The sequence below is a fragment of the Manis pentadactyla genome, chromosome 3 (assembly GCF_030020395.1).
Source record: "Manis pentadactyla isolate mManPen7 chromosome 3, mManPen7.hap1, whole genome shotgun sequence".
Classification (NCBI taxonomy): Eukaryota; Metazoa; Chordata; class Mammalia; order Pholidota; family Manidae; genus Manis; species Manis pentadactyla.
In genome coordinates, this window is record NC_080021.1 from 116728068 (window position 1) to 116745261 (window position 17194).

Genomic DNA, 17194 nt, shown 5'->3' on the forward strand with positions numbered 1-17194 from the left:
ATAAACAGCTCTTTATTTCATTCTGAATAAAAATATTCTAAAATAAAATTAAACTGAAATACTTTATAAAAAATGGTGCTGTGATATAATTATGGTAAACGATTCAGCTACCTTATATAAAATACTAATTAATTCAACCTACGTTATATAAAAGGTACAATATAATCATTGAATCTTCTAATATGTTGAAAAGAATAATTTCTAGTTAACATGCAAAAGCAATCACTTCTAGATGTATTTCGAACAACAGCAATATAACAAACTTTTAGTTCTATAATTCCAGCATCCATCACAACTATTTTTGGCAGGTATATGATATGACGCACTCCTACAAGGGAGAAAAATAAACATAAAAGTAACACAGCTTTCACCATAATGCTTAAAGCATTAAAGTATTTCCATAAATAACATGTTACCTTTTTATATATAAAAATAATCCTTGAAGCAGCCTGGGTCCCAAATATCATGTCATTCTGAGACTGGTAGTTAGAAAACAAATAATATTCACTGCACTCATTTTTTTTTTAAGTTTCAGAAAGAAGGCAAAATCAAGTGTTATATTAGCACAATTGCTAACATAAATCTTTGACATAAATGTGGGAAATAAATAGTACCAATTCTCCAACTTCAAGAAAGGAAAAGATTATTCTTTGGCTCTTGGCCCAAGCTGGAAACAAGTAAGCAACCACAGAACCCAGAATTAAAAATGCCCCAATCAGTCAATCCTTACACTCTATTCAACATGTCCACTTAAGTACTCAGCTGAAATGTCAGCCAATCAGCAACTGCCTCACTTTAGTACCCTTGGTCCTCGACGCCAGCCAGTCCCTTAAACTCCAAGTTTAAAGTTGGCCAATCTTTAAACTGTCTCACTTTTGAAAATAAGCCAATCCTAAAACCTCATGCTTCCCCAAAATCCTATCTAAATATATCTCTGCCTTTTTGGAGGGCTATATCCTGCAAGCCCCATTTCCCCTTGCTGAAAAGTATGATATTCAGCTTTATTTCAACTACCCTTAAGGGGTGTTTCTTTCCTCAGTAATGTAACAAATACTATGACTACTTGGATTTGGTATTTTTCTTCATGGAGGTAAAAGAAATATTCTTGTTATGATAATGCAGTTTTATGGAAAACTGGGAATCTTCACATTTTAATATTCTTGCACAATACACAATCGCACTAACAAAGGTGTGTGTTCCTTTCCCTCTCAATCCAGACCCACAATTTCATACTATCAATGGTCTAAATCCAGCCAATGGATGAAACAGTAAAATTTCCAATTACTGAAACTTACACCAAGAATTGAACTTCATCAAATAATCTTCAAACAAAATGATAACTGATTAAATATTCCACAAGACATTCTTTTTGCTCTAATGGAAATGTCACTGTAACTTGTTTTTCTAAGATCTGAAAACCTAAATTCTAAATTCTATCTTTGAAATTGATTTACTTGGGCAAACTGATCATCTCTTTTTCAGCTTTCTACAAAATGAAGTGACAATTATTAGCTCCCGCGACCTCACAAAAATGATGTATTCATTTAGACTAAATGAACTCTATATGTTTCAGAAAGGAAAATAGAACCAACCACTGTTATCATTTTGTTTGTTAAAGTCAAGTCAGTCTGAGGTTTAGGTCAGCATGGAGAAGAAGTATGAGAAATAGACTCAAATTTGACACAAAAGATGGCTGAAGAAAATATTATGGATTCTAATAAAGAAATGAGGATAGGAATCCTATCCCAGATATAAACTCCTCTATCAGAATGGCAAAATGAATGGTGCCAGGTGGACTACCTCACCCAAGGACATGCAAACACAGCTAAGAGCCATCTCTTTGGGCTGCATCTGGACTTAGTGTTCTTCAAAAATAAATTCTAAATACATGTAGCACTACCTTATGGTTTATCAAAGCCCAGTGAAGCTTCCACTCAAATTCAGTCAAGGTAGGATTACAAACACTGCATTGCCAACTGATTCAAGTCACAACATGGGCATCTCACTAGATGCTGAAGGAGACCAGAATGTCGCCCCAAAATAGGTTATTTTGACATCTGAATTATTTGAATTAAAGGTACTTAAGAAATAGCAGGGGAGAGGACACTCTGACTCTCCTTTTTTCTTCCTGAAAGCAAGAGATAGAATTCCCATATGAGAGGTAACCTCCCTATTACAGAAGGAAGACATTCTTATCACCAGAGATGGGGACTTGGGGGTTGAGAAATGTGCACGAACTAACCTTGTTAAGCTAACCTTTATCTTCCTAGTTACTTCTTCACCATTTACTATCCCTAGCCTAAACCCCTTTATCTTGCCAATTCTTCACAAATGTGCTGTTTTCTTTGTCTAAAATGTACAAAAGCTTCCTGCTCTGGTCAGTTCTTTGAAGGTTCCCATGTAAAAGTTTAATAAAGTTTGTATGTTTTCTCCTGTTAACCTGTTTTATGTACGTTTAATTCTTAGCCTAGCCAGAGACCCAAAGAGGGCAGAGGAGAATTTTTCCTCCCCTACAACGTCAAGAGATTCACTCAGGTTAGGTTGAATTTGGAAAATTTATCCAGAAGCTGTCAAATTTATTTATGAGAAGAATACATGGAGAGGCAGCAAGCTCAGTGGAAATAGTCAAATTACATTATGAGTTGAGTAGCCTTGAATAAGTTACTTAATATCTCCGAACTACTTTCCTCATCTATAAAATAGGAATAATAGCACTAGTTTACAGGACTGTCAGAAAGATTAAATGGGATAACAGTAACTGGTAACTTTAAAAATGCCCTAAGCATCAAGACCTCTGAGTCCTAGATTTGCTTTTGTCACTAACTTGCTATGATATATATGGCAAGTCATTTGATCTAAGTCTGATTCCTCATCTGTCCAATTGTGAGGGTAATATATATATGCCCTACACACTTCATGGGGTGTTGATGAAAATTAATGTGAAAAGGATTTTTGAAATATATAAACAACCATATAACTGTGAGATAGTAATTCAATAATACAAAAATGAAAGGGATTCATATACCAGCAAACCTGTTACAACCCAGGTTTATATAATGCCCAAGTTAAATTAATTTTACTAAGAAAAAAAAGCTCATGGCTAAAAACAAACCAAAAACACCAGACACACTGACAACTAGGAAAATTCAAGGCTATTAGATGCAATAATTATTTTCCATGCAATAAATGAACCAAATTAACTCAGTTCTCTAACAAACCAAAAGCTGTTCAACACAGTCTTTTACTCAAGTCAGGTTTTTGCCACTTAAAACTACCGCCTCAACCTCTGCGTAAGCATCAAAAAAAGAGAAACAGAAAAAAGACAAAGAAAGTGACATATTACAGTTGTCTGCATCAGTAGTACTGACATTTTGAACAGGATAATTTTGTTATTGAGATTGCCTGTGCTTTGTAGGGTACTTAATAATAAATAAATTTATATTTATATTGTAGGGTACTCAACAATAAATAAAGGAATAGGAAAAACAGGCCTTGGAGCATTCCTGGCCTCCACCAACCTACACAGGGTTGTGACAACTGAAAATGTCTCTGTAAGGCTGGAGGCCCTGGAGGGAGAAGGGCGAGGACAATGCAGGCGGAGCAGAGACAGCACCAAGTAGCTCTGTGCCATATGGGGAAGGAACAAACAGCTCTTCCTGGATTCCAGTCCCATGACATGCTGACAAACCCCGGATGCAGACCCCCTCCATCCGGAAGGAGGAGACCTCTGGCTGTCCATCACCTGACCCTGAGCCAATAAAAAATTCCCCACATAACCCTGGCGCGGCCCACTTCCCTCTCCCCTCCCTGTACTTATAAAAACTCCCCGCCTATCTGATTAGGGGTGACTTCCCCGGCCTGTGATAGCTAGAGGGTATCCCGGAACTTCACCCGGGAACTGCGCTCAAATAAACTGCCTGGCCTTTTGTTGCCTCTCATCACCTGCTTATTTTGGCTAGAATTTATCTTACATCTGGTGCTGAAACCCAGGAAGGAGCGTGAGCGCATGGCCCCGACTGGCCACCGGCGGCCCTGCCCCCTCCTTCCCCGACCTGGGACCTCAGCCTGCTCTCCGCTGCCTGGACTATTTTCCGGTGAGTCCCTCAGTTTCCCCTGGTCTGTTTCCTGTCCTAACTAGTTTTCACCTGGTCCATCCGAAATCGTAGCTACATCCAGGTTGGGGCATTCAGCCCAAGCATCCGGCCCACCCTCTGTGGGCATCCAGCCCGCCCCTGGCCCTGAGGTGTGGGAGACGTCCCTATCCCAGGCCCCAGGACGTCTGTAGGCATCCAGCCTGCCACTGGCCCTGGGGTATGGGAAACGTCTCTACCCCAGGCCCCAGGACGTCTGTAGGCATCCGGCCCGCCCCTGGCCCTGCGGTGTGGGAGACGTCCCTCACCCAGGCTCCCAGGACATCTCCCCTGACTTGGTGCGCTTGGGACGCTGGGCGCTCCTCTCAGCGGGATTAGTTGGGGAGTGGTGCAGACATAGGGACCCAGCCCTCAAAAGCAGAGGCTTAGACCCCACTGTGGTGTCTCATTTCTAATTTGGCTGCTCTATATTTGTCCCGGGAAGTTCGCAAACGGAAGTTAGTCTTTCTTTGCTCTGAGGCCGGGCCTCAGTATCCCTTGGACAATCAATCTTGCTGGCCCCCTGAGGGAACTTTCGATTTTAGCCTCCTCACCAACTTGACTAATTATTGCCACTGGAGTGGAGAGTAGGGTGAAATCCCATATGTGCAGGTTTTTTGGACTTTGCGTTCCCGCCCAGACCTTTATGTTAAGCGTTCAATGACCCAGGTTCCCCTGGCCAGATCTCCAGTTAAAGATTGTCAGCCTCTTACTCTGCCCAGTCCTTCTTCCTTTTCAGATCCGCCGGAGGACCTTAGTCTCCCACCTCTCTCAGCTCGCTACCCCCACCCCTCTCCGCCACCATCTTTAAGTTCTTTGTCCTCCCCCATGTTGCTGCCATCTTAAAGTCCTACATTCTCAGCCATGCCGTCGTCCTGCTCCTCTCCTCTTCCAGTGGCTGCACCACCCCCTCCCCTCTCCTTCTGCCTTCACCACCCTCTTCCCCCACCGGAACACGCTCCTCCTGCCCTCTGGTTCTGGAAGCCACAGACAAGAAGCTAAAAAGAAAGAAAGCAATTAAATATTAGTAACTCAAATCTTTATATCAGTTTGTCTGTGTATATGTTTTTATATAAAAAGTGTTGCTAACTGTAGTCGTTATGTCTCAATTTGTATGTTTGTGTGTCTAAGTGTGTAATTGTAAATAAAAAATATTTTCCTACCTCTGTATGGTATTAATAAAAATTGATTTAAAAACAAGCACTTGTGAAAATTAGGCATTCTAAAACTTCCAGAAAATCTAATAAAAAATATTAAGCATTAATACTAATTTAAGTTTAACTGAAACAGACATGTCCTTATAGTTATCAGCTGCCAAAGTTTACTTAAAGTCATTTAAATTGATGTTATCTGTTAAACATTTCAAGAAGATGCTTAAAGAAAAGCTTGACTTTGTCTAATGTTTAGTAAAAGTTTTATAAGTAATCTAGCATGGTTGCTAAAAATAAGTAAACAAGTGTAGCAAATAAACATCTTAATAATAATACTGTATTAATGTATAACAGTGTATATATATATGCAAACAGCCTGAGAATTTTTATGGTAACCAAAATTCTTAAAGTTTGCCTAATGAGAAATTGTGCTGTAAAGTACGTTTCCAAAAATGATAATATATGTTCATAGATGTATCAATCTGAAGAATGCTAGTGTAACAGTTTACAGTGGCCTATTTTTCAGTGTTCACTGAAGGTTAAAGTAATGGTTTTAAGTTCTAATGAAAACTACTTAATATAATAAGGAAAATATTTCTGTATGCTAAAGATGTGTGTTTTAATAAGAGAAAGTATAAAGAATGGAAATTCGTTTTGCTGAGGGTAAAAGAAAGTAATTGTTCTAAAGTACAGCTATTTATTTAAAGGGGGAGAACACTGAATGTAAAGAGAAAGTTGTAGAAAGCTTGTAGAAAAATTGATATAGTCATGCTATGTGAAATTAAAGCAAGTGAGTCTTGATATCAAGTACACAGCAAAATTAGAATTTTGTTTTCAGTTAAAAAGACAAAGTTTTCTTAAACTATTAGTCTGCTCTTAATGTTGAAAGATTGCAAAAGGCTTTCTAATTGTTTTATCAAAACAGTTTCTCATGCTTAAAATCTCAATGAATTGTCTGAGTATTTAAGAAAATGAGAGTCTAATATCAAAGGACTATATGTTAAACTTTGCTAATAACTACGTAACTTTCTGTATTTGCCCTTAAAATCTTTTATTGTCATTCTAGTTAAATGGATAAGTATTTCTTCATGGCAACCTATAATCCTGTTTAAGCAAATGCCAAAGAAACTTTCTTTTGACAACTTTCCAAAATCAAATTCAAAAAAGTGCTTTTACCTCTAGTTAACTCTGATATTTTCCAGAGGGCCCCTAAAACACGTCAGAAGAATTTTTTCTCATCAGGAAAAATATTTGGCTAATTTGGCTTATTTATTTGATATATATTTACTAGAAAGCACTGTCAAAAGGAATTATGCTAAACTGAATGTTTTATGTTACAGAAATATCCAAATTTCCTTATGACAACTGTCTTACAGTAAGCTCTCATCAGATCTTTAACCATTGTCATTTATAAGTCTTTTGTCATCTATACTCGCTGTTTTATTACTTCTAAACTAGTAAAAAACTAGATTTCAGCAGAACAGGTATTAATTACATAGGATTAAGTAAACTAAGGAAGATGATTTTGTGGTTTTTTGTTTCAAATGTTGTTGATAAAATGTTTTAAGCTTTTTCTCTTAAGCTGACAACAGTTTAGTAAATAACTGCCTTTATAAGCAGAATTGAAACTTTATCTTTCTCTCTACCTGATCCCTCCAAAATTTAAAAACTCTCAGTGACTGTTTTTATATTTCATGGCAGAATGTTTATTTGCACAAGTTCAATAAGAATCTGCTTTCCTTGTAAGAGGACCAATTAAAAACACTAGTTATATTACCAAGACTTTGACTAGAACGTCATACCTGAGAAAAATGTGTGTAAACTCAGATATGAACAGACAGCTTTAAGGAACTAAGATTGACTTTATAAAGCCAACAAAGCCCCTTAGAAGAACTGGCCTGGTACCTTGCTTACAGAATTCTGAGCAGCCTTACCAGGTGAGTAAGAAAGGTCACTTCCTGGCAGGTGCAGGAACCTCAGGAATGTCTTGAGAACCTCAAGAAGAGAGGAATTCACCCAAATGTACAGGTACTGCAGGCACAACCTGATGGCAAGTCTGGCTTGGCTGTCTGGCCTTGAGAGGCCTTTAAAAGTTCAATCTGAAATTCCTTATAAAAAGTTCCAGCAAAGCACATTTAAAAGATCCCATGTAATCAATTACTCTTCTTGCTGCACTTATGCAAATAAATCAAGCCAACTGTTAATTATTTTCTTAATCTGGCTACTTCTAATAAAAATGAGGGTGATTTTAGAGAAAAGTATTGTTTCAATAATGCAGTCTTATCTATACTAAATCCCAATACTAGTCATTGAGATGTAAACTTGATCCAGAATTCTAGTTTCTCCATGATACCTGGCTATAATTCTCAATTAGACTCTTCATATTTCTAGTTCTCATACTCAGCCATGCATTCTTAATCTCATCAAGTTTGTCCTTCCAGAATAGAAAATCCAACTCCAGATGTTGCTACTTAACCTAATAACACAATTTGTTCTATCTTGCCTAGAAGCCACAAAACTGCAAATAGTAATAGAAATGAAACCCAAAATAGAAGCACCAACCTTCCAAGGCCCTCTCAACTGACCAGTGATGGAAACCTAGCTGCACCCTTTACTGCGCCCCCTCTCAGCATGAAGCAGCCAGAGCAGTCATCGCCCCTTTTCCCTAGAAGTAGCTAGAGTTTCTATCTGTAGAGGGGAGAATGAGACAGAGACCATAGGCTTTAGAATAAGGTGAGAGCCTCTGGAGAAAGCAAGGCAGGATATCTGAAGTCAGAGCAATGTAACTACATGTTAAGAAACCTGCCCCCCAATGATGCCCCTTGTCAGCCAGAAGTAGCCAGATCGAGTTGTTGCCCATTATGACCAAAAGGCTGGAATGTAAGGCTGGAGGCAGTGGAGGGAGAAGGGCGAGGACAATGCAGGCGGAGCAGAGACAGCACCAAGTAGCTCTGTGCCGTATGGGGAAGGAATGAACAGCTCTTCCTGGATTCCAGTCCCATGACTTGCCAGCAAACCCGGGATGCAGACCCCCTCCATCCAGAAGGAGGAGACCTCTGGCTGTCCATCACCCAACCCTGAGCCAATAAAAAATTCCCCACATACCCCTGGCATGGCCCACTTCCCCCTCCCCTTCCTGTGCTTATAAAAACTCCCTGCCTATCTGATTAGGGGCGACTTCCCCAGCCTGTGATAGCAAGACTGGGGAACTTCGCCCAGGAATTGCACTCAAATAAACTGCCTGGCCCTTTGTTGCCTCTTGTCGCCTGCTTATTTCAGCTAGAATTTATCTTACAGTCTCTAGTCATTGTCATGTGTTCCCAGGGTGAGCAGGGGGGAGCAGACAAAAACATCCCCAATTGAGATCCACTGAGCTAAATCCATGGTTCTACTACATTCCAGTACTTATCTCCCATTTACCTTTCTCCAGATGGGTGGCTTAGATGCAGCTTGAAACTAGCAGTTTCGCAATGTAAGAACCACATAAAAGAATGCTATCCTGTAGTACCATCTCAGAATTACGGCTAAGGTAGGGAGTGACAGTTAAATTATCCCTTCCATCAACATGCTGTATTTGTTTAGCCCTCTCTAAGAACTTTCTTCCTGGGTGTTCTTTTTGGGTGACAACTTGGTTAACCTGTCACTAAAGCTTGGTCTCCATCCAGACTTACTAATGATTAGTCATTAATATTTATGTGGGAAAAAAAATTAAACCTCAAGATTTTCATTTCTAAGCAACCAAATATGGAATGAATAAAAATTAAGTACTACTTATCTATCTAAATTTTTAAAATTAAATATATTCAAACATTTACAGTACTAAATACACTAACTGGTATCAGCTATAACTGCAAATATATGTGTATATATATTTAAGGTAATATGCAAATACAAAGGAAATGACAAGAAATGGAATTTGAAGAATTATTATTAAAGGCAACCACAAACCATCACTGGGCTAGACACATGTTGTGCTACAAGAAACAGTTTCCATATACTTACATTTGTACTCTTAACATAAAGTAGTAGTTTTAAGTTTGCTATGTAGATACAAATTTAAAAGGAATTTGGATTTTACATGTTATCTAGGATACTGCACTTCATCAGGTCAGTGTTAGAGTAGAGTGGTTTCTGTTGTCCTCAGATAGGACTACTATCACTTCTGTTCTGCTGGGAGCTATCTGGCACAATTAAATAACCATCAACCTGCCCTTGTTGAGCCTAAACTTAAAAAGTGACAAAGCCTGAGCAATCAACAGGCCCTTTAAGATATTTTATGCAATATACTTGTAACTATATTCTTAAAGAAGCTAAGTGCAATTGTGCTATAAAGAAATACTAATAATTTCAACTCCATTAAATTTAAAGGAGCTACAATAGCAGACTTAAAATTTTGTGAACTGCAAAACCAGATGGCAGATCTCTACATTTGTATTTGCAGAGGATTCCTGTTTAGAGTGATGGTGGACTTTGTTATTCAGATCAAGTTTCCCACTGAAACCTAAAAACTAAACAAAATACAATTTTATATATATTGTCATAAAAAAAACCTCTGAATAAAATCTACAGTGGTATAATTTTATGTAACCTTCTAATCATTCACATTTGAAATACTCATGCTAAGAAGTAATAAAATTGTGACAGATCTGCTAAGGTTATCATGCACCCTAAAAGACATCTACAGGAATAAGACACATATTTTGGGGTATGTTATTCTAGTTTCTATGTTCTATAATGTTCCAGATATGAGATGTGATCTCTAATTCCACCTGACATATATAACCGGAGCTCCTTCCTATGACAAAAAATGTATCTTAACAGTAAAAAGATGATCAGCAGAGAAAAAAACTTATTCCATTAAGTTGAACTCTGGCATGATACACTTAACCCAGTGGAAACCTGCCTAAATACTTCACACAGGCCCTCCATCACCTGTTATGCAAGCTGCAACATTTCAAGCCAACTCCCTTATTCCACTAGTGAGCCCTGTCAACACTGAGGTAAAAGAGCTGGAAAAACTCATCACTCCACAATGATATTGAAATATGAGAACTTATTTCATTTGGTAAAAACTGTATGACCGCCAAATAAAACTAATGCAAATATAGCAAAATATGCAAGATTTTGAGTAATTCTTTTATGGAAATTAACTTTTGAGGAGCCTCAAATTCATCCTGCAACTGCTCAGGCATTTTTTTGTTCCTTTGACCCTTTCATACTCCAACCCTCAAGTCTATGGGGTGGAGGGGCTGCAGAAGGCCAGAATGAACTAATCAGCATGCATTTATGCATTTAGTCTATTCTACTTTTATTCTCACAGGTTTTTCCTTTTAGACTGCTCCTCCAGGGAGAACACGATGGTTTATTTATCTCCGAGCTCCCAAAACCTAACCAAATGTCCTCTATATAAAAATCATCCCTAACATCTACTCTATGGCAGCCACTGGATTGGGGGTAGAGATAGAGAAGTCAAGAGATACAGACTTCACCCTCATGGGCCCTCATGAAAGAGAGATACTGGACATTGGCTCCATGAACTGAACCAAGTAATGAAAGGTCAGTTAGCACAGCTCCACTGCTTATGCTCTTTTCTCCCTTGCCAACCAAGACTTCGAAGAAAAAAAGCAGGCTTTCTCTTCAGAAATATAAATATGTGTCTCCAGTCCTGACCATTCCTGAGCCCCAGATTCATATACCCAATGCCTACTTAACATATTGACTTGGAGGTAGTTACAGGGATTAACTGCATGGACTCCGAAGCCTAACTGTATGGGTTTGAATCCCAACTCCACTCTGAAGTGGGGTGACTGTAGGTAAGTCAATTTTAGCCTCCCTGTACCCCTATGTTCTTGTTTGTAAAATGGGTACCACAATGGTTCCTAGCACATACAACTGTTATAATGGTTAAATGATATCTGTAAAAGTGCTTAAAACCTTGCCCAGTATAGTTTATGCTTCCAGAAAGCTTACTATTATTGCTCACACCAGTACTAACTGTTACCATGTCTACCAGGCATCTAAACTTGCCCAAAGCATAATTCATTAATTTATTCCCAAGCCCTTTTCTCCCTTCTCACTCAACAGCACCACTATTCTCATTGTTCAAGGCTAAAACCTGACATCATCACTGCTCCACATCAGTAACTCAACCTTCAAAAGTATATCATGAATTCGACCACTTATTACCACCTCTACAACTACTTCCTTGAGCCCAAAACATCACCACCTCTTCTCCAGACTATGGCAATGGCCTCCTTACTCCCCCCCATATTCAATATTCCCTACTCCATGACCCTACAGTTAATGCTCCATCCAATAAAGCTGCAAGCAGATGCTACTCCCTTGATGCAAACTTTCCACTGGTCTTCCATCAGATGTAGCACCAATAACAATGTTTACCTCACCACAGCCTGCCTGACCCTCCAACATCATCTGCTACCACTTTCCCCACTCCTTGCTGTGTTCTAAACATTCACACCTTGCTATGCCTTGGCCATCTCAGGTTAGCTGCCTCCTCAGAGCTGTGTTCCCTGTTGCTCCTGCTGTAAGGCAATCCAGTATTGCTGTTTGGGTTGTGGACTCAGAAGGTGGACTGCACAAGTTCAAATTTGTCTCTATTGCATTTTAACTGCGCAAGCTTGCACAAACTCTTAACTTTTCTGTGTGTTCACGTCATCATGAAGATATTAGGACTTACCTCATATGGCGGTTGTAAAAATTTGATTTACTGAATTCTGCAAAACTCTATTTAATTGAGTTTAGAAGAGTGTCTCACATAGAGTAAGATGCATGGAAGGGTTTACTGTTATCATTATTCCTGCCTAAAAATGTTTTTACCTCAGGCTCTGCCTCTCACTTCAGCTGATTCAACAATCACCCACCTCCTTTGGGTGGGGCCCTCCCTGACAAACTCTATCTAAATCAACCTGCCCTGTTGTCCCACTGTCATTCTCTTATCTTCCTTTCCTTCACTGTACTTAATAACTCCCTGAAATTATATTATAGACCTATTTTGTTGTTGCTTATTTCCCCACTGAACATGAGCTCCACTAGGTTGGAGACTTTGCCTTGTCTGATGCTCTATTTCTAGTTCTGAATCAGAACCTGACTTCTGAATGCACACACTTCTTGCCCAGCTAGGGGACCTACGCCAGTTTCTTAGGAACACCATGCTTACACAGTCTTTTATTTTCACATTTATGATCTCATTTGATCCTTGAAAAAGCAACAGCAGATACTCCATCATCTCTCATTTTAGAGAGAAGAAGTCCCAAGTGTGGGTGACTTCTCTTTGGATTCAAAGCTAGTAACTGGTAGCACAAAAATCAGAACCCTTGCTTTCTGACTCTAAGGCTTCCCAAACTAGAAAGGAAGGATATTATGCCATTGAGCTGAATTTACAGAAATGTGATCTCTCAGCCTCTGAATAAATACAACCTGAAGTGTGTGCACACTATTCTTCCCTTCAATGTTCCTCACAGATACGTGTCCCTGACTTTGACCCTGTCCCTGAATTTGATAAGCATTACAGTATAGTACTCACTCAACAATGTAATAACTCTACACAAGACAAAAAATTCAGTCAGATATGACAATTGGATATTCCAAGTCCACACAGTAACAACCCTAAAACTCAGTGTATGTGTGTTAAGTATAATGTATTACTTCCAACGTGCTAAAAGCTTCCTCTGTAAAACCCAAAGAGTTCTTGTTATTTGCCAAGATAACAGTGATAATGACACCAGTTACATAATTTTTATCACTGTGCCACTAAGTTCTGTGACAATAGCTCAGCCAGCCCATCAGGCTCAAGAACCATCAATGATCAGATGGAGGGAGGAGATGTTGAAGCAAACTGTGAAGATCCCTACTTACCTGACCCGGCAAAAGCCCACTGGCCACACCACACTCTCAGAATAGCCGATAGCCTTTTATAAGATTTTCCTAGCGAGTTTACATGCTTGTGTTACCTCATGTGCTCTCACAGTTTTCCCGATTCTATGCAAATGACAACCAGAGAGGCCAGAGGCTGCTTCGCCTCCCTTGTATACAAAAGGGAAACTGAGGTAGAGGGTGGTTATCTTTACAACTTGTCCTCAGCGATTTGAGGTATTCCCAAAGGCGTCCCGGATATGGAGTCTCTGAAGGAACCCTCAAATTCCAGGGCTGAGGGAAATCTAAGGTCCCTTCATCAAGTTAGAAAAAAAGGGACTCTCCCATGGGGTCTCGCCCCGTCCCTGGCCCCGCTGGCCGGCTTCTGGAGCCCTCTAGGCCCCAGTGGAGAAGGTGCGGGCTGGCGCGCTGCCTCGCCTCCTCTCAGTCCTGCGCCCTCCGCCCCAGAGGCGCGCGGGCGCTCCCGCTCTGAGCTGGCACCTGTCCCTTCACCACGTTCGGCGGCTCCCCTGATCGCCCCGGGATCAAACGCCCACAGCCACCACCAACACCGGGAATGCTAGCAGCAGGGCGAGCCACGCAGGCCCAGGGAGCTGCAGGAATCCTCGGAAACTTACAGTTTTCCTACAGCGTGCGCGTCACGGCGAGGTGACGTCACGGGACCCGGCGTTCGGGGAGGTCAGGCTGCGGGGCGCCGGGAGCTCGCCCCCAACAGCTCCGCCCCCGCGCGGCAGCGGGAGACGCGCCCCTTTCCTCAGCGGTCCCGCCCCCGCAATGGGCCCTGCGCGCTACGCAGACGGAATGCGTGGCCGCTTTCTGGGGTGCTGCGCAGGCCGGACACTTAGGTCGGGATGTTTGAGAGATTGTCTTCAAGTGTGAGGCCGGGGGCAGAGGAGATTCAATAAAAGGGGCGAAGATCCCCGGGAACACAACAAACAAGCTTTCAGCCAGTGGCCTGAAGTAGGACGCCGAGTTGTGAGGTAGATTTCCCAAAGACATTGCGTGCCTTCCTCACGTGTTCGTTAAAAGTTCCCCACGTGTGCAAACAGCCATTCGCGCCTCACCAGATGTCCTGGGCCGGGAGGAGTCACCTCTCCACGGGCCCGCGCCCCGCCTCCAGCCCCGCCCCCGCCCCTCGGGGCCGCCCTTCCGTCCTCTCTTTTGGCGCGGGCGGAGGATCCCACATCCAGCTCTGTTTTGCTGCCGCGCCGCTGTTTTGGCTAAATCTCGTCGTTCCTACTGGATTAACCGTTTAGGTTCAATGAAGCTGCTTACAGACTGCCGTTCACCTTTACCAAATTTAAGGAACTGTGATCTGTATAAACAAAGATGTACACGCCTTCGCTATGCTAAACTTACCACCACCTCCCACTAACGTGGCGATAGTTTCCGCGCCCAACCCGGGTCTGTGCTGTTAGGCTCACAAACGACGAGTTCTGGTCGGCCCCATGGACGGACAATGAGGGTTGAAGAACTGACAATATATTAACAGATTTTTTTCTGGCTTGTAGGATTCTTGTGTTACGTTTATATGCAGGAAAAAAGAACCAGTGGTAAGAAGTGGCTCAGACAAACCTATCTCTGGGAAAAATAAATTAAGGAATAGGAAAAATAGGCCTTGGAAACAGGCCCTAAGGAGTAAGTATGGAAGAAAGCAAGGCTCACTTTTTAAAACTTATTTGCAATCACAACAAATGGCTAGATCAGGCATAGGATTTTGCCAGACAGCTCCAGTGTAAGTAAAACCTGAAACAATGATTTGTTTACACTTTCATTGAAAACACTAGTATTTTCATGGAAAGAGTGATGACAGGGGAATGTTAAGCTTTTAAGTCTTGACATCTGAACTAGTTAAAAATAAGCATTCGTATTACGAATTAAGTAGGGAATTAAGTAGGGAAAAACCTACTTAATTAAAATTTTGAAGTTTTTTTATTTGGATAATATTTGTACATTTGCTTTCATACAAGGGGTTAATGATCATTATCAAATAATGTAAGAAATTTGTAGTCTGTACATTATAATTTTTAACAAGGTTTTTCTGTGGAGCACAGGCTTAGAAAATTAGCACTTTTTAAAAGTTCTACATATTTTTAAGTATCAGTATTTATATTTTATATTTCTATTTTTCCTTGCAAACAATTCTAACCTCGAAATTGTTCATTTCACTATTTACATGCTTATAAAAAGTTTTATGTGTGTCATCCCCAAAACTAGAATTCTTTTTTAATGTAATTCTACATATACATGGGAGTGTCCCACAACTAAATGTCATCTGTCATTTTTGGAGTGGAAATGGTTTAGGATATACCAAATGCATTAAATATTTTTAATGTAGAATACTTTTGCCTCTATAAGTGGTATGAGCAGTTGCATTTTCTTCTATCTTATTACTTATTCTTTTCTCTTGATATCCCAAGATATGAAACAACAACAAAAGCTCCCTATATTGCTAGATTCAGGAAGGAAGTAATGTGGACAAGAAATGACTGACAGGCAGAAACTGTACCCAAATAAAAAGAAGAACCTCAGGAAATGTCAAGTAAAAACTTGTGGAGAAATACACAATGATATTCAGTCTCTGAAATCAACAGGGAATCTGATCTAGATAAGTAGCCAGGAGCTAGGGCCAAAAGTGTATTGGTAACAGAGAAAGGGACTGTAAGGGGAACTGCTTTCTTTAAAAAAATAAAACTCTGGGCATTTAAGAGTTAGCACTGAAACAACTAAGGACCTTCACCTTGGCCCTTGAGGTTTTAACTTCTTCCCCTGGTGGTTCTGTCACTTTGGTGATTGCTTCCCCTAGCAATCTGGCTCCCAGAGTCCTCTACTTTGTAACTCTTCCCTTTGCCCTACTTAGCAAGCTGAGGAAAGCTGAACCTAGAGGGAAATAAAAGAGATTGAAATGAAACGGCTAACTTATATTGAGTGTTTATATGTGCCAGGCACTGCATTTTCTCATTTAATCCTCACAACTGGATGAGTTATTGCTGTTTTATCTCCATTTTACACACAAGGGTACAGAAAACTAAGTCAAGTGTCCCATGTCATGCAGCCTTTGTGTGGCAGAGTCAAGATTTGAACCCACAGCCCAAACCACTGATCTCTATTGAGTTTCATATAACAATGCAAGAAACAGGGTTTTGGAAAGTCCAAGATAGGTAAACTCTATCTCCAAAAGACTGACCACAATGTAGGGGCTCTTCTTCACTATTTCCCAGCCTGTCTCCACATGGATGCTTCTATTTCATTTTTTAAGGTGCTTACTATGATCCACTAAATTGATTTTGTGACCCATTAATGGATTGTTATCCTGGAAAATACCAATCAGAAACCAAAATATAAAATGCCAGATTGTATCACGTGTAATAAGGGCAATTTTTATAATATCAGATTGTATCACATTGTAGGGAAAATGGAAGTTCCATAGCAAGGATCCTCACCTGATCCTAATCTACTCACCCACTGTGTATGTGCAATGATGTAATACTTAGCCTACTAGGCAGGCACATGCTTGCGTAAAAAGAGCTCTGCCCAGTGGTAAGAGCAGAGGAGAGCAGAGGCTGAAGGCAAGAGCAGAGCCTGGAACAGAGGTAGCATCTGAGACAGAGGCAGAGACAGAGACAGACTTGCACACTGCTTACAAGCTGCCCCAGAGATGGATGGGATTTTGGCACTTGATCTACTACTGTGAGAATAAAGCTTGGTATAAACCCCTTTTTACCCCAAATGTTCAGTGTGATTACTTTGTCTCATGGAATCCAGGGTGAACTTTTCCAGAGCTGATACCCCTTTTCAACCCACAGCTACACACATGTAATAAGTGTAGTACTAAAACACAAATTTTGGGAAACTAGTGTTACTGTAATATGTGTGTATTCTGAGTTGCTATCTTAACATACTTGGTATGATAATCTCAACCCTAAAGTTTGAAAAACATTATTATAATAATTTTACACACAACATAAGCAAGGTACAGGAGACTAAGTCAAGTGTCCCATGTCACACAGCCTCTGTGTG

General features: G+C 40.4%; 1 protein-coding gene and 1 long non-coding RNA gene across 5 annotated transcripts in view; one reads left to right on the forward strand and one right to left on the reverse strand.

Moving 5' to 3' along the window:
* ZNF438 (zinc finger protein 438) overlaps window positions 1-14285 on the reverse strand; it is a 184322-nt gene extending 170037 nt beyond the window's left edge. Inside the window, exon 1 of one of the 4 annotated variants that reach the window (XM_036912230.2) lies at window positions 13792-14285. The gene's annotated coding sequence lies outside the window, so the exon portion shown is untranslated. The remainder of the gene's footprint in view (window positions 1-13791) is intronic. The other 3 variants (XM_057498350.1, XM_036912235.2, XM_036912237.2) reach the window with 3 other exon arrangements.
* On the forward strand, window positions 81-5173 carry LOC130682933 (uncharacterized). The gene is made up of 2 exons (XR_008996398.1): window positions 81-4094; window positions 4870-5173. It is a non-coding gene; the product is annotated as an uncharacterized LOC130682933 (long non-coding RNA).
* Window positions 14286-17194: the final 2909 nt, after the last annotated feature.